The 27,400-nt window shown below is 43.9% G+C and overlaps 2 protein-coding genes across 3 annotated transcripts in view; both read left to right on the forward strand.

Moving 5' to 3' along the window:
- Positions 1–27,400, forward strand: part of LOC105477021 (translation initiation factor IF-2) — a 52,637-nt gene that overhangs the window by 20,969 nt on the left and 4,268 nt on the right. Inside the window, exons 4-5 of the mRNA XM_071085334.1 lie at positions 6,050–6,246; positions 22,879–22,980. The gene's annotated coding sequence lies outside the window, so the exon portion shown is untranslated. The remainder of the gene's footprint in view (positions 1–6,049; positions 6,247–22,878; positions 22,981–27,400) is intronic.
- LOC139355280 (ring finger protein 152) overlaps positions 2,831–27,400 on the forward strand; it is a 63,582-nt gene continuing 39,012 nt past the window's right edge. Inside the window, exon 1 of one of the 2 annotated variants that reach the window (XM_071085239.1) lies at positions 2,831–2,853. The gene's annotated coding sequence lies outside the window, so the exon portion shown is untranslated. Of the gene's footprint in view, positions 2,854–6,252; positions 20,613–27,400 lie in introns of those variants that run through there. The other variant, XM_011733346.2, reaches the window with a different exon arrangement.

A 27,400-nucleotide genomic window follows, 5' to 3' on the forward strand; every position in this document is an offset into this window, starting at 1 on the left:
AATGTCTAGGTTTATATTTGTCTGCTCTTCGAAAGACACTGACTACCTTGATGGATTCTTCTCTTTGGTCTGTTCATGCGCTGTTAAACTGTGGCAGCGAGGAAGTAATATTAGGGGAAATTATTGTGTCATTTTGCCTTTGGTTTTACCTAAGATTCCTTTTCAGGAACTGAAGTACACTCAAGCCCAAACAAGTAAAACAGTAGTAAAGTATAAACTTAGTTTTTATATTTCTAAAATTAAATTAATTAGACAAAGTACACTTATTATGGTATGAAGAATGATCATGAATAAGCAGAATGAAACTATGCTTATTAAGATAGATTAGGAAAATACTTTAGAGGATGCAAGGGGTTTACTGTTCCTTTTATGAGATTTGTTTACTAATAAAATTTCATCTCCATTAGCCTCAACAAACTCCCAGTAATTAGTACTGATTAGCTAAGATCTGTTACCCTGGGCTTGGACCGTTCCATTTTCTGGGAAAACAAGTCCACTTTCCTTGGGTTGTGGGGAAGGAAGTTTTATTTCCTCAGAAAATATGTCAGGTAAACTGATGTTCATAACGGACTTTTCAATAATTCGAGTTTACTGTGTCAGCAGAAGAAGAAACAAATGGTGGTGGTAACCCCACTGCTGTAAGATGTGAGGCCTGCCCATGTTTAAGAATGGAGACTGAGGCTGGGCGTGGTGGCTCACACCTGTAATCCCAGCACTTTGGGCGGCCGAGTGGGTGGATCACCTGAGGTCAGAAGTTCAAGACCAGCCTGACCAATGTGGTGAAACGCTGTCTCTACTAGAAATACAAAAATTAGCCAGGCGTGGTGACATGCCTGTAATCCCAGCTACTTGGGAGGCTGAGGCAGGAGAATCGCTTGAACCCAGGAGGCGGAGGTTGCGGTGAGTCGAGACGCCATTGCACCCCAGCCTGGGCAACAAGAGCGAAACTCCATCTCAAAAAACAAGCAAGAAAAAGAAAGGAGACTGCAAAATTTTAAGTACAATTTTAAATATTAAATATTTCTGATATTTGTACTTGTGTAAGTTAAAAAATTACTAATATACTTGGCAATAACTAACTTTTAAGCATTTTGTGAAACTCTGCAGAAGTTACCCAATTTCATTCTCATAATAATTTAGGAGTAGGTTCTGTCTTTGCCCTGTATTTTTTGATGGGCAGACAGAAAGCACAGTGAACTTTAGTAGCTTGCTCAAGATTGTGTTAGCAAGTGGCAGAACCAGAACAGAACCCCAAATCTGGTAAGTAGAAGCATTGATATGTTGTAGTCCATTAAAATACGTTAATCTTTCAAAACTTTGCTGTAAGTTATTGAAAAGTACCAACAAAAGGAAGCTATTATCAGAAACAAAATAAACTAATAATAAACATCTTTAGAGTAATTATTTGCTCACTACAAAAATGAACATGGTATTAAAAATGAAATATTACAAATTTTAAGAGTTTTAATTTCAGTCATGGTGTGCTATAGTAATAATAGAGTTGTAATATCTTATTGTGGCTATTTTGTTTCTATACCAGAAATTCATCAGGAAATTATAGCACAACAAATAGCTGTGAAAATCATGATAGTAGTAATTATATCAATGACATAGTTGTGGAAGAAGAGAATAATGAGGTTATTTTGAGGGAAGTCCACTACAGTAGAACAGCAAATGCTTTTCAAATGTAGGGCAAGCCAGAAGGGAAAGAGACCTAACTTTGGGTTTATAATGTATCATGAAAATGGGGGATTGGGAGCAGGGGTGGTTTCAGGAATACTTTGGCGATTAAAAATTGGACTTCGAGGAATTAATTTGGAATTTTTAACCAGACATTTTCAAGGTTGTTAGTAATAGTTTTGGCTCTGATAGTAAAATTTTTAAACAAGCATTGTTAGTCTCTAGCTTGTTGTTCTATGAAGTTTGTTAGTCTCTAGCTTGTTGCTCTATGAAGTGTTGGAGATGGGGCCTGGTGAAAGGTGATTGGATCATGGGGGTGGAACCTTCATGATGGTTTAGCATTATCCTTTTGGTGCTGTTCTCCTGATAGAGTTCTCACAAGACCTGGTTGTTTAAAAGTTATAGCACCTCCCCGGTCCTTGGTCCTGCCATGTAAGATGCCTATTCCCACTTTGCCTTCCACCGTGTTTGTAAGTTTCCTGAGGCCTACCCAGAGCCGAGCAGATGCCAGCATCATGCTTCCTGGACAGCCTGCGGAACCGTGAGCCAATTAAGCCTCTTTTCTTTATAAATTACCCAGTCTGAAGTATTTCTTTATAGCAATGTGAGAACTGACCCATATGCTGCCTTTAATATAGGATCCTTTCTTGGAGGCTCCCTCACAAGAGGTTTTAGTTGTTGCCATGAAGATATGTAGCTGTCAGAGGCTTACTACCTCCCAAGTAAATTGCTCTTATTTTATACTTGGAAAACCTGAGACTAAAAGAGGTAATTCGATAGACCAAGGGCTCTGCAGCTCCGAGGTGGACCATGAATTGTCCCCGCCAGAACAAGCCAGGCTGTTCATGCTCCGAAGCCCAGTCTTACCTTCTGAAGGTTTGGCATCGGGATACCATGAACCCCTGCCATAGAATCCCACAACCTGCAGAGTAGCCTGGTTTTACCATTAGAGATTCATTTCTCAATGATGTGGTGAAAACAGCATGAATTTTGTTCATTTGGTCAGCTGAGGGCAATAACCCTTCTGTTTATTTTCAGCCCTGTGATCCTAAGTAAGTTACTCAGCCTTGCTGAGCCTCTGTGTTCTGGTTTAAGGTGAGACCAGCAGTACCTATCTCAAGAGGTCATGGAGATGATGAATCCTGGTTATTGATGTGGTGGAGCACTTGCAAGGTATCTGGTGCTGTTTTCAGTATTGTATATGTGTTACCTAATTCTCAGAACAGTAGTCTAAGGTGGGAATCCAGAGGCAGGCCCAGAGGAATGAAATGATGTGTCTGAGTCCAGAAGCTGATAGGTGGACAATTCAGTGTGAATCAATTCCCTTCTGTTTTTTTTTTTTTTTTTTTTTTTTTTTTTTTTTTTTGGATGGTGGGATGGGGGGCGGTTCACTGTCTGTGAGTCCTATCCTAAACTGACAGTGTCCTTGTGGAGGTAACACGCACACACTTCCGAGAGGTTGTAGTAGCCAATGATTTCAATCGAAGCCTAAGGTAATAGCCTCTAACAGAAAATACAAATGCTTCTAGTAAATTCTAATAGCCTCTCTGGGAAGCAGGTGCAGGGCCTTGGGATGCCATTATCAGGATGGGGTTGGGGATGTCTGATGGAGGGAATGTGGAAAAGACTAAGGTGGCCCATTATCTAGACAGCTGGGCTGAACTGATTTGGGGCTGGAATCATGGGTGTGATGTGTGCGATGGGTTAGGAGTCAGGTGGGCGTCGGAGGTCGAGAAGGAGTTAGGGGGACAGAGAGAAACAGGGATGCTCAGTTTCCCCTGGACTCTTTTGCCTGAACTGGACCTGGCTCCTTGTGTGGGTTTAGCTTCCTTTCTTGTTGGGCCCAAAGAAGGGAGGTCCATAAACCATAGTAGGAAAATAGGACCTTGATCGTTTTTCTTTCTTGGTTAACCTTGAAGGAACTCCCCTTCTCCCTGCATCCTAAAAAAGGAGAGTAAGAATGCCCTGATGGAAAACCTACAGGGGGTAGCTTTCAGAGTTCATGCTTGGCCAAGAGGCAAACGGCATAGCAGGCTTTGGAACCACAGAGTCGGCAGGGATTTGAAGTCTTCTCTCGAGGGACAGCAAGCCAGTGGGTAATGTGACAGGCGTGGTCTCCCCTTTCTTCCTGGGGTGGAAGAAAACCAGAGCAGGGGAGAGCCCAGAAGTAAGAAAATACCATGTGGGAGATGAGGACAGGAAATGCATCAGACATGAAGATTTCCAAGCCTGTGCGTATTTACAGTAATCAATCCCACCCTCATAGGCTGGGATCAGGAGAGCCTGTTTCTCTTTGGAGTGCGGAGGCCACGTCACAGCTGCAATGGGATTTGACCACCAAAAGCTCCCTGCTGTGTTTTCCACACCCCCACCCCAACACAGCTTCTTTGTAATCCTAAAAGCAGGGTATTCGTGATACCTGATGTGGGTGCAGGAACGTAATATTTCCAAGTTTTCAAATTATTTCTTTCCAAGAGAGTGTGAGGTGTAGAAGAAATGGAAATACTTTTTCATAGTATAACAAGTTATATGGTGACTTGCCTGTCTTTTTCTTCGTGGATAGAAATCAGAGTCAACAAGCCCAAGGTAAAAGCCTCTGTCAAGAAATACAAATGCTTCTAGCAAATCCTAGTGACACTGTTTCTCTCATGGTTTCCTGTTCAAGGTCCATTTGCTTCTAAACTTTCTGATTTTCCTTTACATCATTGTTATGCCAAGTTCATGGATGCATGAAAGCTGAGGAAGTTGGTGGGTAAGTGGCTTGTCTGAGTTTATGAAGATGATAAGCTTCCAGGTGTGTGGATATGTGTGCGTGTGTGTGTGTGAATGTGTGTGTGTCCACTCAATTATATGAGTTTTCCTTTTCATTCATTTACTGGACATTCATTTATTTTGAAGTTCCTTCTAAAACCTGTACTTATTCTAATGATCTTTGGTGTCTTCCCGGCACCCTGCAGGATCAGCTAAGTTCTTGATGCCAAACTTTGCTGCATCCTTTATTGAAGGTGTGAGTGTAAAGTAAACCCAAACAAATGGAAATAACACAAAAGTTTGTGTTCCTTTGTCAAGTGGGTCTCTGGGTGTTCGCCTTTAGTGCCGTCTGTGGTGAGGTGACAGGGCATTCCACATTTAGTTCTTTTTCAGTAACAGAATCTCTTTTCAGGTGCAGGAGACAATACCTCCAGGGCCCACATTTATTTGGAAGTAGGGGTGGTTTTTATGTATCCTAAAAGATGAATCTTGGAGACCAGTTTTTTTGAACACTTGAGTTGCTTGGAAATATGACTGGAAGAAGGTCTCTGACAACTTTTGACCCCACCGGTGATTTTGTGGAGTTAGCAGTTGAAATTTGAGGATAGACATTCCCTATTTCTTTGGATTTTACTAATTAGGGTTTTGTGGTCAGTGAAATGATTAAGACTGGGCTTTCCTTTAGCTCATCCTACTTAAAGAGACATGGTGAACTTAGGAAATTTTATATAACAAATGAGATTACCTCTGAGATGTTAGAATGTTCTCAGAATCTTTTCTGATAACCTCAAATGCTTATGAAAAGTGTGTGTTCTTACAAATGGTGAATGCTTTTTAGTTACTCTAACCGTGAAACTGGGAACCCTAAGCACCTCAAGTATGGGCAATTTATTGTCCATTCGATTTTAAGTCATCTATGAAGATGTGTGGATGCCGCTGGTCTTTTCGCACTGTTGCTTTGTAATGCCTGCTGCTGACTTGACTACACGCTCCACTGCTCTGTCTTTCCGCCACGTAACTACAAGGCACACTACTGATTTATGCTTTTCATTCATTTCCTGGACATTCATTTACTTTGAAGTTCCTTCTAAAACCTGTACTTTTTTTTTTTTGAGACGGAGTCTTGCTTTTGTTGCCCAGGCTGAAGTGCAATGACGCGATCTCGACTCACTGCAACCTCCGCCTCCCAGGTTCATGCGATTCTCCTGCCTCAGCCTCCTGAGTAGCTGGGATTACAGGCGCCCGCCACAATGCCCGGCTAATTTTTTTATTTTTAGTAGAGATGGGGTTTCACCACGTTGGCCAGGCTGGTCTCGAACTTTTGGGTAATCTACCCACCTCGGCCTCCCAAAGTGCTGGGATTACGGGCATGAGCCATTGCACCCGGCCTAAAGCCTGTACTTATTCTAATGACCTCAGTGGCTTCCCAGTGCCCTGCAGGATCAGCTGAGGGGTGGCTGGGCTGGGTTTACCTCTGTCCTGTGGTCTCTGAATTGATACTGTGCAGTGTAGCAGCTCTTGAGACATGGAATAAGCTGGGAGGAAAAGAGAAATATTGGGACAAGTTTTTAACATGCTTTTAAACATCCCTGAAACATAACACAGATATATGCTGTAGGTTTACAGCAACCCCTGAAGGCCAACCTCTACAGTGGGCAGCATGTTCTGAATGCCTGTGCTGGCTGCGAGGAAAATGGGGAGAGGAGCCAGGAAAAGCGCAACTGCCCACATTACCGTGAATCTCCTCGGACAGCTGTGTAAGTGAGGAGCTGGGGTATCTGAATTGCCCCAGGAGGCTCGTTAAGTTCTAAGAAGGTGAGCAAAATTGATTTAATATATTATTTGTGTTAGCTAGCATATTCATTTAAGGTTAAATTTACATAATAGTAAAGTTGTATTTTTATGTGTGTTTTGTGTATTTTTATACTACAGTGGGGGTTCCTTATAGAATTAGTGTGCTCTGGACGTTCGTGGCCATTTTATAGGATTTAGGAGCAGTATTTTACATTTTAAATGATTACTGTGAATCCAGTTGTTATTTTTATTTTTCCTGCTGCATTGCTGGTAATATCTAGGTTTATCTGATGCTGAGTTTATAGTCAGAAATGTATCCCAGGATGGTGAGGCCAGCGATGTGGAGAGTTCAGCCTGGTTTACATATGGTTCACCCTGGGTTGGGGGTTGCCATACAGTTTCATCAATAGTGGGTGCTCTCCCTCCTTAAAATTAAAAAAATAAAAAGCAGAACAACCAAACTCCTTTCAAATATCTCTTTGACCCTGCTCCCCCTCCTCCCAGGAAACAGCTATAAAAACCAGACCGAGCTAACAATTCAGTTTGTCATCTTTTTTTTTTTTTTTTTTTTTTTGAGAGGGCGTCTCGCTCTGTTGCCCAGGCTGGAGTGCAATGGCGCAATCTCCGCTCACTGCAACCTCTGCCTCCCGGGTTCAAGTGATTCTCCTGCCTCAGCCTCCTGAGTAGCTGGGACTGCAGGAGGATGCCACCATACCAACTACTTTTTTGTATTTTTAGTAGAGATTGGGTCTCGCCATGTTGGCCAGGTTGGTCTTGAACTCCTGATCTCAAGTAATCCACCCACCTCCCAAAGTGTTGGGATTACAGGTGTGAGTCACCACGCCCAGTCCCCAATCTCTTTACATTTGTCATGCATGGGTAACTCTTGAGTTCCCACCTCTTGCTCTGCCACAGGCTTTCTTCCTACTTCAGCTGGTGAGATTCTAGGTGTTCTCCCCTCTGTTGATTGCAATGTTTGACGTTTGGTGAGAAAAAATATTCCTGATGTGCAGTGTTAATAAGGCCACATAAGCCCCTTCCCATCCCTCCACCCCTGCTTATAAGGGATCTGACAGTCATTTTGGGACAAGCCCCTAAGTCTGTTTTTTTGTGTTGTTTTGCTTTTTAAAGTTTCACTGATGATTTGCCTTAATGCGTTCCTTGGTGCCAAAGGTATGGGCCGTCTTGTCACATGCTGCTCAGTGGTGGGGACAGCGGGCAACTAGGGGAAAGCCAGAGCCGCTGCTTTGAGGTCATACCCCCAGTGTCACCGCCAATGTTGGGAGGAAGTAGTGAACAGTTGATGAAGGGATGAACGTGGCACTGTAGGAGCACACAGCAGGGAGAGGAGACACGGAGAAGCACAGGGAACACCATGTGCAAGTAACTGATGGAGATAGAGGGCAGATGGAGGGCAGGGTTCAGATGAGGCTGGTAACATAGCCAAGTCACCAAAGGACGCGGAGACCCTGCTGGGGTGTGTGGCCTCCCTCTTGGTACTAAGGAGCCATGGGATGGCACGATCAGGTGGCTCAAAGCACAGAAATGCAGGCCAAGAGTGTGGGTGTGAATCTTGGCCTCACAGATCCTCACTCTATAGCTTGGGGGACTGTTTGAACATCTTTGCTGCCAGCTCCTGGTGTGTAATAAGAAGACAATGAAGGTGACTTCCTCAAGTTGTTCTGAGGATAAAGGAATCCCCATGTATAAGGCACCTGGTGGAGAGTAGCCGTCCATGGGGCTGCCTGGGCCCAACTTGCTGTCTAGAAGCAGTAGGTTGGATGTTTGGCACTGGGGAGAGATGGGAGGCAGGGAGAACCTAGTTTGCAGGGCTTTGTGATGATCTGGGCAGTGGTTACCAGAGGGGGTGGGGCCCTGTGCCACTCAGCCCTCCAAATTCCCTTGGAGGTGGGAGTATGTGGCCAGGAATATTCCTGCCTGTTCCTCCACTCAGCCATAAGAGTGAACCCAGGCAGTGCGAGGAACAGACCTGAGAGAAATTTTAGGAGGCAGAATAACCAGGGCTTGGTAACATTTAGGAAGCCTTATATCATCTGTTGGACAACAGGGTAACTCTAGTGCCTGATTGTTCTAACAGGGAGATATGTAATCGACACTCAGCTGACTAGCCTTCCTTGCAGACTAAAAGAAAATAGGCATTTTAAAAAATGGTTTTAAGCAGATTTTTTTTGTAGGTTTCTTTGGGGATTGGGACAGCTTTCATGGGAATATTTGCCTTCAACTTAAAGTGAGTTTCCTTGGAAGTCCATTAGGCTCCATGTCTAAACTCTAATGTTCAGAAAATTCTTTTCTGAGGTACAAAGTATTAGTCTATTGTGAAACTCTTTGTGGCAACAGAGACTCTAAGAACTAAATTCCATAACGGAATGGAAGCTGCTAGCAGGGGATTATCTAGTACTCCGGTTTAGGCAATTTGCAAAAACAATTCAGCAAAGTCTATAAAGGCAATGGGGGACAAATAGTATTGCTTTTTTTTTTGTGCTGCCAACCAGATTTGTCACGTGGATTAGTAATTTAGATAGGAACAGCCATGAATCACTGCTTAGAGTTTTGCATTTAATTTTATCCTGGAAGCAATTTCCTCTCAAATTCTTGAGCTGTAGTTATTAATGAATTAAACATTATGAAACCCAGAGAACTATTAATTCATTTCGAAATAAGTAGACATTTAAATCTGAAGAAGAAACCTTACATTTTTTCAGTAGTGTTTAATATTTTCAAGCTGACAAAATGTGGCATGGCATTTTGTAGATGTGGTTTCCCCAGAATGATTATTGGTAGGTATCAGAGTATATGTGCCAGACAATTTGGCTGCAGGTTCTACGGGTGTGATATTGTGATATAATAAGAAACATATATATTTGGTTTTCATCCTCCATTTCCTGGTACTGAGCTCCTAAAACCCTTGTAATTTCCTGCGTGATAGACGTTATGGGAATATCTTTTGTTTTTCATCATAAACTCCTTTTTTTTTTTTTTTTTGAGATGGAGTTTTGCTCTTGTTGCCCAAGCTGGAGTGCAGTGGTGCGAGCTTGGCTCACTGCAACCTCCGCCTCCTGGGTTCAAGTGATTCTCCTGTCTCAGCCTCCTGAGTAGCTGGGATTACAGGCACGCACCACCACGCTCGGCTACTTTTTTTTGTATTTTTAGTAGAAACAGGGTTTCACCACATTAGCCGGGCTGGTCTCAGACCTCAGGTGATCCACTCACTTTGGCAAGCATGAGCCACCATGCCCAACCATAAACTCCTTTCATCCGTACCTTAGCTTATGCTAATATGGTGACTCTTGGTGGGCTCTTAGCTGGCCTCAGAGTGCCAGCTGGTTGCCAGAGGAACCAACCCTGTGATTAGAGGGTTGTGACTTTCAGCCTCATCCCAGACCTCCTGGTAGGGAAGAAGGGCTGAAGATGGAGTTAATCCAGAGCGGCCAATAATTTAATCGACCATGTCTACACGATGGAGCCTCCATCAAACCCGTAAGTGATAGGGTTCTGGTAGGTGAACACTTGGAGGAGCTGGGGGAGGGTGACGCCTTCTACAAGGTCATGGAAACTCTGTGCACCCAACCTGGCCCTGTGTATTTCTTCCATTTGGCTGATCTGAGTTGTATCCATTATCATAAACTGTTCCTGAGTTCTGCCAGCCATTCTCACAGAGTTCTGCTAGCCATTCTCACAAGTTATTAAACCGGAGAGGGGGTAGTGAGAAACCCCACTGATAGCCAGTCAGTCAGAAGCACAGGAGGCCTGGGACTTATGCTTGGTGTCTGAAATGGCGGCAGACTTGTGGGGCTGAGCCCCTGACCTGTGGGGTCTGTGCTGACTCCAGGTAGTTAGGGTCACAATGGAATTGAATTACGGGACACCCGATTGGTGTTGGAGAGTTGGAGACTTGGTTGTTGAGGTGGAAGACACCCATGTGTTTGATGTCAGAAATGTTCTATGGGTAGAAACAGATTGTGGCTGTAAGGGGCAGGAAAGATGAAGTCAGGTTCTCTTGATAACCAATGACAGGGTGTTTTTCAGAAAGAGAAAGATTAAAATATATGGAAAAGGCAGCTGATTAGAGTGGGAGCTCCCCACCCAAGTTCCTTATCAGCAGTGCTGCTCAGCTCAACCCTTTCAGTCCTGTTCTTATCTTGGACACCTGCCACTCCGCCCTGGCTCTGCCTTCCTTACTCTTGTCAGGTGTTGCTTTGGGGAAAAGATTTGTCCAGTCATCAGATGTCCTTGGACATCAGTGTGTAATGCACCCACCACTCAAGCACTCTTCGAAGCCCAGCATCAGGAAAACATTCTTTGTACAGCATGCTCGTTGTGGACAGGCCATACAGTTAGACAGGATTGCTTGAAGATTTGGAAGCACAAAATGAGACAGGATGCAAAAGCTAAGACTTGGCTTTTTCAGCCTGGAAAATGTGCTTAGTTTTTTCCCCCAAAGATATTAAATACTTCATGTAAAAAGTCAGTAGGAGAATCTACAGATTGTGTCTGCAGTGATGTTACCTGAACAACTGAAAAAAGTCAGGGGACTACTTTTTTTTTTTTTTTTTTTTTTTTGAGACAGAGTTTCACTCTGTTGCTAGGCTGGAGTGCGGTGGCACCATCTCTGCTCACTGCAACCTCCGCCTCCCAGGTTCAAGTGATTCTCCTGAGTCAGCCTCCTGAGTAGCTGGGACTACAGGTGCCCACCACCACACCAGGCTAATTTTTTGTATTTTTAGTAGCGACGGGATTTCACTGTGTTAGCCAGGATGGTCTTGATCTCCTGACTTACTGATCTGCCTGCCTTGGCCTCCCAAATGCTGAGATTACAGGTGTGAGCCACTGCACCTCGCCAAGGGACTACTTTTCAAGAGCGGATGTTTTACGGGCAACACATTTGGTTTGTTTTGGACATGGATGGCTTCCAGAACCTTTGGTTAACCTGTCTTCAAAATTTTTTAAAGATAGTATTTTGGGCTGTGTGTAGGGAAAACTCTCTGTTTTTTTCTTTGTTCTCACACGACAACAATCATCAGCACATGACTAGAGACACCAGCTGAGTATCCTCTAATTCAGTTCCAACACTGTCTACCCAGAGATAGTGTCAGATCCCACTGGTTAAGGGCTCAGTCCCCAAGACCGCCCCTACCCGCACACCAGTGATAAGTCTGGGCCTCTCTGGAACTTCTGGCCCACGAGCTTCAAGTTGGGGTCCCCAGAACCCCCGCTTTGGCTTTGATGAATTTGCTGGAGCAGCTCACAGAACTTGGTGAAACCCTTACTTATGTTTACTGGTTTATTGTAAAAGATATTGCAAAGGATACCAATGAAGAGAACGTGGGATGAGGGATGCGGGGCAGGGTGTGGAGCTTCTATGCCCTCCCTGGGTGCCACCCCCTAGGAACCTCAGCATGTTCAGCTGTTTGGAGACTCCTTGAACCCTGTCCACTGGGTTTTAAGGAAGTTTCATGATGTCAGCATTCCTTCCCCCAGGGCACAGGGTGGGACCCCTCATTGGAGGGTCTTAAGACCCTCCATCAGAAAGACAGTAGTGTTCTGCCCTGGGACAGGTGAAAGGGAGGCAGAAGAAGGTCAGAGGCCCGCCCCGAGACCCAACATACCCAGCATTATAACAAAAGACCGTAACAAGGGCTATGGAAGTCATGAGCTGGGAACCACAGAGGAAAGCCAGTACATATCATAACACCACAGACGGTTTCTTACTCTTCCCTGCCACCTTTTGAAAAGCCTCTTGCTCTTACTTCACCTCTTGCTCTTGCTTTGTCAGCTAAAGTTCTTCTCAGGACCATCATCTCCTTTCTGGGCAGTCGCTGATCCCATCTGAGCCTTAGTTTCCTCGTGTGTGAAATGGGAATGAGAATTTTTGCCTCCTTCTCTGCCACGCACATTGTCGTGAAGATTAAATGAGATGATAGACATGAAAGTACTGCGTCTAGTGCTTTTCTGGAAGCATATGAAGCAGAGAGGAAATGGGGGTCAGGATGGAGGAGGCAGGGCTTTGTATTAACATGTAAATAGGGAGAAAGAAGCCTCAACTCCTACCTTTTCCCACTCATGGTCCTTCCCCAACTTAGGACCTGAATTAGATAGAAGGTCCAGCTTCTTCTGGGAAGGAAGGTTCTTCTGAGGGCCTCAGGGAGTCGTCTTCGTTTTTCCAATTTAACCAAGCCACTGCTGTGAAAGGTGTTCCTTAGTGGTGTAGTTTGGATGTCTGACCCCTCCAAATCTCATGTTGAAAATTAATGCCCAGTGTTAGAGGTGGGGGCCTAACAGGAGGTGTTTAGGTCACAGGAGCAGATCCCTCGTGAATAGATGAATGCTCTGTGGGTTGGGGAGTGGGTTCTCACTCTGTTAGTTTCCATGAGGGCTGGTTGTTACAAAGAGCCTGCCTCCTCACCCTTGCTTCCTCTCCGGCCATGCGATCTCTGCACATGCCAGCTTCCCTTCGCCTACTGCTGTAAGTGGAAGCAGCCTGAGGCCCTCTTGAACCTTCTGGCCAATGGAACTGTGAGCTACATAAACCTGTTTTCTTTATAAATTACCCAGCCTCATGTATTCCTATCTAGCAACACTAAAAGGACTAAGACACTGAGCGTAACATGTACAGTCATGCCTCACTTGATGACAGGGATATATTTTCAGAAATGCGTCTTTGGGTGATTTTGTTGTGTGAACATTATGGAGTGAGTACACTTACACAAGCCTAGGTGGTGTAGCCTAGTACACCTGTAGGCTATACAGTACAGCCATTGCTCCAAGACCGCAAACCTGTGCGGCATATTATTATACCGAATACTGCAAGCAGTTGTAACACACACAGTATTTGTTTATGCAAGCATGGAAGAGATACAATAAAAATATGGTATAAAAGATAAAAAAGGTACATCTGTGTAGGACACTTAGCATGAATGGAGCTTGCAGGACTGGAAGTTGCTCTGAGTGAGTCAGGATGTGAGTGGATGTGAAGGCCTAGGACGTTACTGTGCTCTCCTGTAGACTTTACAAACAGTACACTTAGACTACACTCCATTTATAAAAAATAGTTTTCTTCCATAATAATCTTAGCTTACTGTAACTTTGTAACTTTGTAAACATCTAAATTTTGTTTAGCTTTTTGACTCTTTGATCATAACACTTAGTTTAAGTCACAAATATTATACAACTGTACCAAAATGTTTTTCTTTATATCCTTCTTCTATAAGCTTTTTTATTTGTAAGATTAATTTTTTTCTTTTACTTTTTAAACATTTTTTGTTAAAAACTAAAATACAAATGCACACATTAGCCTAGGGTTACACAAGGTCAGGATTGTCAATATTACTGCCTTCCACCTCCGTATCTTGTCCCACTGGAAGGTCTTCAGGGCAATACCATACATGGAGCTGTTATTTCCTAAGACAGCAGTGCCTTCTTCTGGATACCTTCTGAACCACTTGCCTGGGGCATTTTACAGTTAACTTAAAAAAAAAATAGGAGTACCCTCTAAAATAATGATAAAAGTATAGTACAATAAATGCAGAAACCAGTAGCATAGTTGTTAATTATCATTATCAAGTATTATGTACTGTACATGATTGTGTGTGTTAGACTTTTATGCAACCGGCAGCATGGTAAGTTTCTTTACACCAGCCTCACCCTCAACATGTGAGTAATGCATTGCAATGCAACGATGCTCTGATGGCTGTATCACCAGGCAACAGAAAATTTCCAGCTCCATTATAATCTTATGGGACCAGCATCTTCGATGTGGTCTGTTATTGACCAAAACGTTATGTGGTACATGACTGCACTTTCTTTTTGCTATTTGGTGCTGCTTCTAAATTGGGAAGGTTTTATGATTCCTCAGTTGCTTGCTTCCCCCCCTTATATGAGTTTTCTAGGGCTGCCTTAACAAAGTAGGTGGCTTCAAATAACAGAAACTCTGTCACAGTTTTGGAGGCTGGAAGTCCACAGGCATGGTGTCGGCAGGCCCATGCACTTCTGAGACCCATGGGGAGAACCCTTCCTCCCTTCCCCAGCTTCTCATGCTATTGGAAGTCCTTGGCATTCCTGGCTTTCGGCTCCTGTCATCACATGGCTGTCTCTCCTTGTGAGTCTTTTCTGTATTGAAGGACGCTAGTCATGTTGGATTAAGGGCTAACCCTACTCCAGTTTGACCTCATCTTAACTAATGACATCTGCAGTGACCCAATTTCCAAATAAGACTACATTCTGAGATATTGGGGGTCAGGATTTCTTTTCTTTTTTTTCTCTTTGAGACAGAGTCTCTGTTGTTTAGGCTGGAGTGCAGTAGTGTAATCTTGGCTCACTGCAACCTCCACCTCCTGGATTCACGCCATTCTTTTGCCTCAGCCTCCTGAGTAGCTGGGATTACAGGCGCCTGCCACCACACCTGGCTAATTTTTATATTTTTCGTAGAGATGGGATTTCACCATGTTGGCCAGTCTGGTGCTGAATTCCTGACCTCAAGTGATCTGCCCGCCTCGGCCTCCCAAACTGCTAGGATTGCAGGCATGAGACACCGTGCCCGGCTTAGGTGTCAGGATTTCAACATCTCTTTTTGGGAGACACAACTCAGCCCATTCCCCTGCCCCACACAGGTGGGCGATGCTCCTTTGCTCCGCAGCCTCCAGGCCCTTCTTTGAAGGCAGCATCTCCTGCTCTGCATGGGAATGAAGCTCCCCGACTCTCCAGAACCCTTAGCCTTGCAATTATGTCTCTGACGCATGTGTTGGGAGCCCCGGGAACACTGTGTGAAAGAGACGTGACGTTTCTGAAGCATGTCAGGTTTGAATTTGCACAGCAACAGAGCATGCCCTCTCATGCTCTGTTGCCTATTTCACTGCAGTCAACTAAGCCTGAAACTGAGGGCCTTTGATGGTACCGGTGGGAAGGACAAAAGTCCTTCCAGTTTTATTTGAAACAATTGGTTTGGTTGGAAGTACCGAGGTGGGAATTTGAGCAAGTACATACTCGTCCCAGTCTGTGGGGTGGAACAAGTGCACAGTGGCATCTGAATGGTGGTGATGACTTGTAGGCAGCCACCAGCCCTCATCTATAATAGGGGGTCATGGCTGAGGGACATCAGATGGGCCCATGTGGGTTAGAAAGGGCTTCCTTCACCCTCCTGTAATTAGATATTGACGTCACCCAGTGCATGAGAAACATGGAGTTTCCCCAAATATGATTTATACAATAAGAACAAAGCCAGGGGACCCCAAATTTAGTTTTTGTTTTGTCGCAGGCTTGCTGACCAAACTTAAGCACATTTCCTATTAAAACGGGATCTCCATTTTTGTGAAAATAGTGAAATTTGCTGCATCATGATGTCTGCAAGGCAATTAATAGGTTGCTGAATGCAAACTTCTGGCAGACCTCAAGTAAACAGCCAGGGGTGATGATGAGGATGGCCGCTCTCCAGCTTCGTCTCCACGGAATACAGAAGTTTTAGGCTGGGACACAGGATTTCAGTAAGAACAAGGCCAGACTTAGGAATGGGTACTGCGGACTGGCTTGGTGGGAGCCCTGAGTGGAAGTTGAAAACTGGGGGAAGTGGAGGGGCTGCAGTAGAGTTGGGGGCCCGGGGCATCCTTCAGGCAGGGTGATGGGTTGGGATGTGAAATCTAGGGAGAAGGTATTGGGGAAATATTTCTAGAGGTGGCTGGATCTCAGGGGCAGATTCCTCATCTAGGGTTTACGGTTGCAGGGGAGATAGGTCCAGAGAGCTTGGGGGAGGGAATGGCTGAGAGGAATCTAACAAGTGGCTGGATCTCAGGGCAGATTCCTTATCCTAGGGTATACAGTTGCAGGGGAGATAGGTCCAGAGGGCTTGGGGGAGGGAGGGGCTGGCAGGAATCTAACAAGTGTCAGGTTCAAAGAGCTAAGGAATCAAGAAAGCACTCAATGTCACAGAGCTCTGGGCAGGAGGTCACAGCCAAGCCCACAGTCAGCGGGACCTGGGTGGAGTCCCAGAGAGTTATACCAAACTACCTAAATGTCTTTACTAAGTTTAGGGCTGGTCCTGGAAATTGGGGTAGAGGGTTTGCGTGTGACTGCAGAGGAAGATTTCAGAAAGACAGACAATTGTCTTTTTCAGCCTCTGCTGGGGTGGCTCTGCTTCATTTATTTAGTAGATTATAGCAGAGGAGACCCAAACATAAAGCTAAACCCATCCCCACTACCTCAGATTGACTAGAGTTGTTTTTTGCTCCTGCTGTTATTGTTTTAGTTGTCTAATTATTTATATAATCACAAGGAAAATGTGTTAATTTGGAAAATGCTCTTGAATGTAGATGTTTATACACTTCCATGACAAATTTACTTTAAATGACTATTGATGAACAGGACTGAGGCTGAAAGGTGTTTTGTGATAGGCTATTATCTGAAACTAGAATGAACAAGCCCGTAGTTTTTTTTTTTAATTATTTATTTATTTATTTATTTATTTTTATTTATTACTGGCAAGTCCCCGGAGGATATGGAACTTGTGGGGTCATTTGCTACTTTTGTGCCCCTGTATTGTCAGAACACGGCCATGAGATGGAAGCTGTGGTCATTTAAAGGAAGTAACGGTAGGTTTGAAGAAAAATTATAGCAATAACGACAGACTGTGGGGGAACATTCTCTTGCCTATTGCTGTTTGAAGAGAAAAAGCCATTTTTATGGCTTTTGAAAATTTGCTTCATTCTGCCAGGATTCAAACTAGACTATTCTGAGGCCCTAAAGGTTCTAAGCAATTCCCAGGCAAAATAGTTGGCAGCTTTTAGTATAAAAATTATTTCAGTTTCACCATGAAAATAAAATCATGTGGACACAGTGTGTGGTTCCCGGAGCAGGCATTGAAGATCTAGGCTTTTGACATGAATTGACTTTGGACAAATCATTTAATCACCTTAAGTCTCAGTTTTCTCATCTGTAAGATAGAAAAGTGTCTGCACTTTCTCCCTGTTACAGTGTTGAGGGTAATGGAGACAGAGCTTGAACCCTAACGTGTAATGCAAGTCAGGGTAGGAATTATCAGCACAAAGTAAAAAGTGAGATTCCTCTCTTTTATGCCTGTTCCCCTGCCTGTATTTTAATTATATTCACTCTAGAGTTTTGATTGAATAATGCTGGTTTCTCCTTGTTTTACTACTTAATTAATTTAAAATGTTGCCCTGGGTAATAGCTCTGTATCTAAATGAGGGCTGTTAGAAGAGGAGGGATTGTGTGTACAGATGCTTGTAAATAATGCTTAGGTGACACTATTGTGATAATTATAGCTTTTTGAAGATGAGCTTTATAGCTAGTCCTCAATTTTCCCGTCGCTTCTTTCCTGGGCTCTTACACTTCAGGGAGCACATTTGTTACGTGGAGCTAGCTGTTCGGGGAACTGAATCCCCAGAGACGTCAGCAGCTCTGTGAATCCACTTTTCATTTTCCGTGCCTAACTTTGCAAATCCTCAGAAGTACAGAAGATTGCTCAACCACCCCTCCCCAAACTCCTCACCGCTAGTAAGGATGTGGAATGAGTACGTACAGCAGAAAGAAGGGGTATCACATCTCCTAACCACTCCAGTTTTCAACCCCCAGGAATAGCTATCCCTGGATCCAAGAGACCCGGAAGTGATGCTGGGTCCTTGGTGGCTAGAAGGGTCCTAGCGATGACCCTTTATGTGGGATTTGCATCTCACGACTGTCTTCCCACCCCTTTCTGTGCCTGTGCTCAGGGGGCGCTGAGTGCTAGAGCTGGCATGAAAGAAATAGGTGCTGTGGCAGATGAGTCCCCAACAGGCATCTTCGAAATTAACTCTTGGGACCCCCAGCCTTGTAGTGTTCCCAGGGGAGGAACCCATTGTGTATTTCCTGGTGTCGTTTTCCAGCTTACATGTGTTCTCCAGCATTTAGTTTTCAAGAGTCTTCGACATTGGCTTCATTGTCATTACTTTACTCACCAACTCAATTAGAATCTCATTTCAGATAGAAATCAGCCAGTGAATTTTGTTAATGGATCTTTTGGAAGCTTTTAGAGTCAGAACTGGAAAAGACCTTGGAAGGTCATCACATCCAGCCCTCTCCCCTTGCAGATGAGAACCTTGACACCCAAAGAAATCATGTGACTAGGCTAGTGAGTTAGTGTCAGAGTGGGGACTAGAACCCAGGGTTCTTTAAGTACCTCGTTGTAGGGCAACATGGCGTGGTCATATTAAAGTATGTGGAGTAGTGAATACTTAGCAGGTGTACTCTCTTTCAGTTTACTCAGTTTATTTTTGATGCTATTGTCACGGGATCCTTGGGGAGTCACTTCGCCAGCCGGAAACCTCTGTGGCCAACGGCACCTTCTGCCTAAGTATTGCTCGTGCCTGCTGGGCTCGTTCTGCCCACTTGGCCTGGCGAGCTGCGCTCAGTTCATGCTACTGGCCCAGATCCCACACCTGCCAAGAATGAGCCAGGCATGGAGTGATGAGACTGTATGGTGAGCGAGTGTGGGGTCCAGCCACTGTGCGCAGCCAGGCACACCCGGGGCTGTGGTGGGGCAGGCAGCTCCAGGCGCTGGCACAGGTGCTGGCTCCATGCGAGGCTGCAGCTGCATCATATGTACTGCACGTGGCTTCCACTGCAGGCACCCACATCTGGACGAGAACGCAGTGGCACCCAGAAGGTTGGAGATGCCAGGAACCGCAAAGCCCCAAAGAGGGTGTCACAGCCCTGGCTCGGGGAGCCCCTAAGTCTGGGCTATGAAGTACACAGTCCTGGCCGTGCCTCCCTCACTACAGCTGGCATCCCTGCAGTGGCTGCTCCAGACAGGCCACTTCTCCCATCACTATGATATCATCATAATAATGAATTACATGAACCAGAACTTCCTAATTTTATTCAACTTTTAAGGTTGACTCCTGGTAAACCAGAATTCTCTTACAATGACATCCTTATTGAAAGGCTTTATAAAATGCATTGTTTTAGTTTTCTGAATTAGTGACCACAGCTGACTCTTTCCTAGATATTGGGGAATCTTGCTGTCCTTCAAATCATTCCTCCCACTGGTTATAATTGTGTAAGATGATAGCTTCAGAACATGGCTTTGGCGTGAACACAAGCCAGCAGCTCCCTCTCCCCACCACCATTAGCTTATTTAAAATACAATATTTAGGTTGTTTGAATTCTTCCACATGACCTTTAAAAGCCCTATTGCTGGTATTTTATAGTATTTGAGACAGTCTATGAGTTATCTGTAGTTCAGGAAAGTCATGTAACTTGCTGCTATTATACCAGTTGCATTTTGATGTGACATTGATTTTTTTCCACCCGCTATTTTCACATCAGGTTGAACACAGACATAGGCGAAATATAAGCCTGGCAGCGAGCTTTGCTTGGCTTGTTTACTTCTCTCGTTGGTAAAGTGGCCATGATTCAGCACTGGGTTCTTTTCTCCCTGATGTGCTAGTGGAAGGAGAGAGAGAGGAAATTCCAGGTTACCAATAGCAGTATGACCATTATAGTAGAAAACTGCAAATTGTAGTCACTACCTTCTGATTACCCCAGCTAAAATAATACCTCATTCAAAAAACGACTAAATGAGGCTCCAGATACCACCTTCCAGCCCTCTTTAATTCCCTCAGTTGAGAAAGAAGAAGAGGGGAAGAAACTATGGAAAATCATTGAGAGGATGGTTTCCTGTGTAATTTTGAATAGACTGTGTTGAACATGGAAAACACTGGTGTTACCTATTGTGCATTTCCTTCAAGGCTGTTGCTGTGTGTATGTCTTAGCAAGTTCAGATTATTTTGCACTCTCAAAACTGAAAGTTTGCTTTTTACCCCCATATACTTTCTTGCATGACCAGTCTCTTAGATTATTGTGACATTGTAGTCTGTATAATGAATTCCTGCCTTGGTGGGCTTTCTGGTTCCTTTGAACCTTAGGGAAAGGCTTGGTTAGTTTTCATTTGGTATGCATTGGCTGAGAAGCAGAGATAACTGAGGGAAAGTAAAAACACTTCTTGTTAACTGTATAGTGGAAGCTTGGAAAAGAAAAAAATATTGCAAACATCACCTTATCACGGGGAGTCAATAAGCAGTGGCAGAAAGAAAGTGGGGCTTGGAGTTGTAAGATTAGGTATCAGCTTGGACCATTTCCCTGTGTGGACCTGGGCAAGTCATGCAACCCTCAGCCTGAGTTTTCTCAGTTGAAAAATGGGCAGGTGCGCAGGGAGGATGGGCACAACAGGGGTGGCGATATTTGCCTTACTCTGTGGTGAATAACGGACCCCAGAGAAGTCCTTGTCCTCATCCTTGGAACCTCATCCTTGGAACTTGTGAATATGTTACCCTACGTGGCAAAAGGGACTTCAAGGAAGTGATTAGGTTAAGGATCTTGAAATGGTGAGTTTATCTTGAAATATCTGGTTGAGCCCAATCTAATCACAGGGATTTTTATGAAAAAGAGGTAGAAGAGTCAGAGTTAGTAGTAGGAGATACAGCGACAGAACAAGAGTAATGCAGGGAAAGGGCTTGTGAGCTGGGGAATGCAGGCAGCCACTGGCAGCTAAAAAAGGCAAGGAACTGGCTGGGTGCAGTGGCTCAGCTTGTAATCCCAGCACTTTAGGAGGCTAAGGCGGGTGGATCTTCTGAGGTCAGGAGTTCAAGACCAGCCTGGCCAACATAGTGAAACCCTGTCTCTACTAAAAATGTAAAATATTAGCTGAGTGTGGTGGCACGTGCCTGTAGTCCCAGCTACTCGGGAGGCTGAGGAAGGAGAATTGCTTGACCCTGGGAGGCAGAGGTTGTGATGAGCTGTGATTGTGCCATTACACTCCAGCCTGGGCAACAAGAGCAAAACTCTGTCTCCAAAAAAAAAAAAAAAAAAAAAAAAAAAAGACAAGGAACCAGATTCTTCCTTTAGAGCCCCCCAGAAAGAACCAGCTCTGCCAACACCTTCGCTTTAGCAAGGAGACCAATTCAGACATCTGGGCTCCAGACCTGTAAGATAATCAATTCATGTTGCTTTAAGCTGCTAAGTTTGTGGTAATTTGTTACAGTGGCAATAGGAAACTAATAAACTAGCCTATGCCAGTTCTTGTAGTGGTCATATGTGACATTGTATCTTATATATTTATACATTTCAAAGTGCTACATAGATGTTACCCTTTTTAAATGGATCTTTTTACATTCATCTAGATTTCCAGGTTGTGATTAGAATGAGTCAGGAAGACCAGGAGAACAATAAAAAGGGCTTCTTAATTAGGCAGTGAACAGATTGTCTCTGAAAATGTTAAACCCATGTTATTGAATGCTTCTTCACTGTGAAATTATTCATGGCCATTAGTACCTGTGAGGCACTTTTTAGGGGAGCAGGCAGGTGTGTGCCTCACTTTATGTAGCTGTGGGTCTCAACCTTGTAAGCTCAGTGGAGTCATCTGGAGAGCTTTTAAAAGTCCTGATGTCCAGGCAGCACCCCCAAGACAATTGAATCAGAACCTCAGGAAGTCAAACCACAACAATGGAATTTTTTAAATCTCTCTAGGTGATGGAAGTATGCAGCTAAGTTTGAGACTCACTGCAGAGGTATTGTGTTTGCTGAATAAGATTATAAATCAGTTTCTCTTTGAAGACTGACAATCTAGATGTTCTTTTGAGTTTTGGGGGAAGTGGGTGGTCTGTTGAGGACTCTGTCTTGTATGTTTCAATGATATATACAGTGAGCGATGATGTAATTGTGGCAGGAAATACAAAAGTATTTGTTACCTAACACTCTTGAGTATGTTCAGCACACAGGTTGGTATGTCCTGGTGGCAAACACATTTTCAATCAGCCAACATTTTTCTCCTCTTGTTGCCCAGAGGTTTTTTAAAAAGCAGTAGTGAAGGGAAAAAAAGGAAGATGTCTAGGCCTTTTCCTCAAATAGGTGAGTCCCTTTAGACTTGAGGAATATTGTTTTTACTTCTGTCTTATGTCCTTATGTTTCCAGTCTGGAGGAGAAATAATCATATTGGAATGTTTTCCTTTGGAACCACTGTTTCTAGAAGCCACGGTTTTTGAAAATTACCATTGCTGCTGGCCTTGTCATATTCCTGGGTGTTTTGAGAGCAGATGTGCCCCCTGGCTGGCTCTGGGCTGCCTGTCACTGAGAGCGCCCTGGCCTTTGACAGTAGGTGATGTCATTTGCCTTATATATGTCACAGGGAGGATATTATAGATAAAATTGTTTTAATAAGCCACAAGGTGCTCTGCAGATGTCGTTGTTGTATTTTCAATGAGACTTCTAGGTTGAGGTTGGAAAGATGATAGAAAGCCTGTAGAATAAGTTTATTATATTCATGTACTGCTGTATAAGAACAGATGGGGGTTGTTATTTTCTAGTATCCTATGGTATTGACCAAGTAGAGGCTCTAGTGCCGCGTAACTTCTTACTGGTTATTTAAGCAATTGAGTTTAATTTTCTCAACTATAAATGGAAACATTAATGCTTGGCTTTTTTAAGGTTGCCCTGGGTGAACTTGGGTGTCCAGACAGTCTGGATTATATTGTCTCAGTTTAACCCTTGGCTCTGAAACTTACTGTCTGGGGGATTCTCAGGTAGTTACGTCACTTATGTGTACCTCCATTTCCTCATCTGTAGAAAATGGATAAATAAGATCCCCTTCCACAGGGCTGTCGTAAGGATGAGATAAGGCACGGGGAAAACTGGGCACCGTTCCTGAGCGTCTCACTGTAGCCTCACCCCTGAAGCTGGGGCAGCCCAGGCACTTGGGTAAGCGTTTTCTCCTCTTTTCCTTCCTCCCTCCTCTCTTCAATAAGCATTTATTGGACACCTACTACTGGTAGAAATATGGTATAGATGCAGTGTTTATGCAAAGTGGACACCCTTGTGAAGGACTTCAGTGATTTAAAGTTTGATTTAAAAAATGAAAATAAAAAAATAAAGTTTGCTTTAAAATATTGACACAAAGTAGTGATGGGAGGGAGGGATGGGGTGAGTACAGCCTGTCTCTTTCTAATGGGTCAGAAAGGTAAGACCTCAGAAGGTTTATTTGCTCCGACCAGTGTCAGATCATAAGATTTTTTTGTTTTGTTTTGTTTTTAATCATTGTGTATATCAGCAGATGGTCTCGAGGACCAAGCAGAGAGAGGTTGCTGGCTGATGCACCGGGTGGTAGGTACCCTGGGGAGTGGCCGTGATTCTCTGATTTGATTGGCTACACAGTCAATCATGTATCAAAGCAAACATGGTAATTGGGCATTTCCATGTGCCCAGAGCTTCACTAGCCATTCAGGGGTGCAAGCTGTCTGCTGGATGGAGCTTCCTGAGTACCTGCACACCTCACAGCCTAAGGGTGAGGTGCTCAGGGGGAGGATGCAAGGTAGGAGGTGAGTAAGCTCTCATCAGTTCCATGAGCTCAAAGAAGTGGTTTGGATAAACCATAAAGCTGTCTATATTTTAACCTCTCTGTTTTTAGAGTAACATTCACATACAGGTTTACTTTGTTGTCCTGAATTTATATCTTTTTCATAGCAAACGGTCCAAACTGAAATCCTCCTTTTTCCAAGATTCCCTTAGTAAATATTTGTTGTGCTCTAATCAAGTATATGGAGCTTGAGTCTGCCTCTCAGTAACTTGAAATTTATTAGTGATTAGAACTGTTAACCAAGTTTGATGGTGATCATAATTGCACTGTGTTATTTTTAACTCTGCTTTTCAAGAGTGGAAAATTATTATTTCAAGGGTATAGAATAATTCTAGCAAATGCTCAAAGAAATTTTGTTCTGTCACCAATTTCACTTAAAAACCAATATGAAAAATGAGAGGATTGTAATAATGATAATGATAGCATTCTGCATTCAAGGAGTTATTCTGTGCCAGGCGATATGTCAAGGGCTTTGCACACATTTCTCATTTTATCAGCCAGAAGCGGTATGATGTCGTGCTTTCTTAGTGTTCACATTTTACTGACAAGGGGCATTGAGGTTAGATAACGTGCCCACGTTCAAAGAGCTTCTCAGTGGAAGGCCTTCCATTTGATTCCATACTTATGTGTGCTTTCAACACTACTGTATTATTGCCTTGGGTAGAATCCACAGTTAGGTGGTTGAGAGAGAAGAAGCTCTAAAAGAGAGAGGAAGAAAATGTTGGCTAATTCACCCCAATATGTCCCTGCCAGGTTTGGATGAAGAGAAACCATATTTAGACATCTTAGAGATAGTAAGCACTGAGAGAGAGAATTGCCTCAGGTCACACAGTATTGATAGAACTTAACCCAGAAGCCAGGTGCTCCTCAAACTCATTTGATGATGTCAGGGCATGGTGGCTCAAACCTGTAGTCCCAGCCGTTTGGGAGGCTGAGGCAGAGGATTGTTTGAGGCTAAGAGTTCAAGACCAGCCTGGGCAACATAGTGAGACCCCTTCTCTTAAAAAAACCCAAGCCAAACCAAAACAACAACCACAACAACACTCATTCAATGAGGATTCAGTCCATACAATTGCGTGCTTTCAAACTAATTGATAGAGGAGAGATCCATTTTGTTTTGGATAATCTAAAACCATAGTTTTAAGAACTTTCCATTTGAGTTAAATTTTGAAATTTCTTTCTGCATATTTTGGAACACTGCACAGGGTTTGGCATCAGCTCAGTGGTACTTTGGGTAGGTTACTTCAACCCCCTTCATATGGCTATTGGGAGGAAGAGGCGCTAATGACACCTAAAGCTTTGTAGGCATTTGTTGTAATTGCTCAGGGATTGGCCACTTGTGATACTTTTGACATAATTTTAGAAAAGGGAGCCAAGTTCTCAAAAGTAATTATGGGTCCAGGGAAATTCCTCAGGGTTAACTTCAAGGTAGCAAAAATGTAGATTTTCTAAAAAGGAAAATTTCTGGCCATGCCACATAGTGATTGGGTCTTGTTTTTTATGTGTTGTGTACTGGAGACCATTTGCCCCAGACAAAGGATTTAGTACTCAGATTATGAGCTGCTAAAGCCCCGTAGGGCAGTACTCCCCCGATTCTCCACCCATCTCCCCTCAGTGGAGTGAGAGAGAGGAGGCAGGGAGTCATAGCACGGGTTGACACAGACTTGGCTCCCAAATCCCGGGGGATTCACAGTTGACAATGACAGGAAAGTAAGGAATGCTCGAAGGCCCTCTCCAGGCTCCCCTTCCCTGTCTTCCCTGGGCTGGTGCAGAGTCCAGGATCTCCATGGGCTATTGGTTTGTGCTGGAGATCATTCTGCATCCCTGTGGATCATTCTGCATCCCTGTGGATCATTCTGCAGTCTTTTGAGACCTCTGTGGGCTGTGTCCTGGCTCTCCTGTCCTCTGGCTTCAGGTTGGGTTAGGCCACTGGCAGGAGACTGAAAGACAAGATGGAGAATTCTGAGTACTTTCCTCCTCCCTGCCTGAGCCTCTTATCCCCATCTGTACATCAGCTCCTGCCGGGCACGCCTCTTCCATGGCTCCAAACTTTCACTGCTTCTGGTGACAGCTGCTGTCTTGCCCCCTCCTCTCTGAGGTCAGTAGGGGCTTTCCACAGGTGCTGGTCTCTGGGGGCCTTGTAGGACCATTAACCCTGCATAGACCTACACACAGTTCCTTCCAAAGCCTCTCCACAAATACTACTTAGGAAGGTAACTGTGTTAGGCTTAGCCCACATACAGTCTGGGGGGGCTGTGTGTAGAAAGCATACGGATGTTGCTTGCTATTCTCTTACTGACTTGTGGTTTTATCTGGGGGAAGGTGATGGTAGCAGGGTGGCGTTGATTTTTTTTTTCTTTGACTATATTTGACATATAAACTTAGAGCTTCTCTTTTAGGCTATGGAATCATTAAAAAATGTGGCATAATTACTAATGGTTAGAAAAATTGTGGAAGCACTGATATCTTGCAAAAATATTGAGAAAGCTAGAAAACTAGCTGTTGTGGTGGGTCAGAGAGAGAGGGAGAGGGAGAGACAGGGAAGAGTTAGTTAGAGCCTGCTCTTCATGCTACCTCATAGCCTCATAGGGTTTTAGTTAGCTGATGTGAGAAGAGCCCAGAGGCACTTTTAAAATCAGGTGTCTACTGTGCGCCAGGCACAGTTCTAGATGCTGGGAACGCAGCCCCGATTGAAACACACAGGGGGCTTATGTTCTGGGGAGATAGCGGGCGACACCAAGTAAAATCAGATGGGTAGATTACATAAGGTGTTAGAAGATGATCTGTATCTGGAGAAAAATAATCACAGAAAGGGAAGCGTGAGTGTTGTGAGAGTTTGCAATGTGTGAAAAGGCAGTCGAGGAAGACCTTCTGAAGAAAGTGGTATTTGAGCTCAGACTTGAAGGAGGTGAAAAGGAAAAATACATCAGCATCTGAGAGAAGAGATTCCAAGCAGAGGGAAGAATAGGTAGGAAGGCCAGGCCATTGACTGAAGGGGAGGACTGTGGCTAGAGCAGGTTTGGGAAGTGGATGGGAGGGAGACTGGGAATTCCATTTTGGAAATACTAGCTTTGAGACACCTGTGAGAAACCCAAGGAGTGATCTCAAAGGCATGACTATTGATGTTTAGTAGTTTTAAGTTTCAAATTGTATCACTGTTGGTGGCTTGCTTTCTCTGAGGTGTGTTTTAAGAAACATAAATGTTTACACCATGGTTTCGGTAGTGATTTTGAGAGTAAGCCTAGGGGCAGAATATGCAATGCCTGTATCCTCCCTTGATAGGAAAACCACCTCTGCATAGTTAACAGATTTGAGGACACTTGCGGGAATTTTTTCTGAGCTGAGAGATTTCTGCCACTGTTTGACCAGCTCTGACTGTAACAATACCAAACCCTTTTTTAGAGCAGAGCTGTGTTTTATGGCATTATGCAATGAAAGTTTCAAGTCGCCCACAAAAGCAGACCCCATGCAAATAGAAATAGCACATTTCTCAAAGCCCCAATTTGCTTGTGTGTTAAAGCTTTGCTGCCCTTTTAGATGTATTTTTGCTTTTAAATGTTACTCTGGTACTTCTTTTTTTGTATGTTTTTCTCTCCACTTCTCTCTTTTTATTTATTTCTGAAAGTTCTGTTTTCTTGGTGGCAATGTTGCAGTTGCTCCGAATAGTGAGGTGAGGCTAAGGTGAGTGTTTGCTGAACAGCTACTATGTGCACTTCTGGGCTGGATACCTTGCTACTTACCCCCATTTAATCCTCATAACAGTAT

Source organism: Macaca nemestrina, chromosome 19 (assembly GCF_043159975.1).
Source record: "Macaca nemestrina isolate mMacNem1 chromosome 19, mMacNem.hap1, whole genome shotgun sequence".
Taxonomy (NCBI): domain Eukaryota; kingdom Metazoa; phylum Chordata; class Mammalia; order Primates; family Cercopithecidae; genus Macaca; species Macaca nemestrina.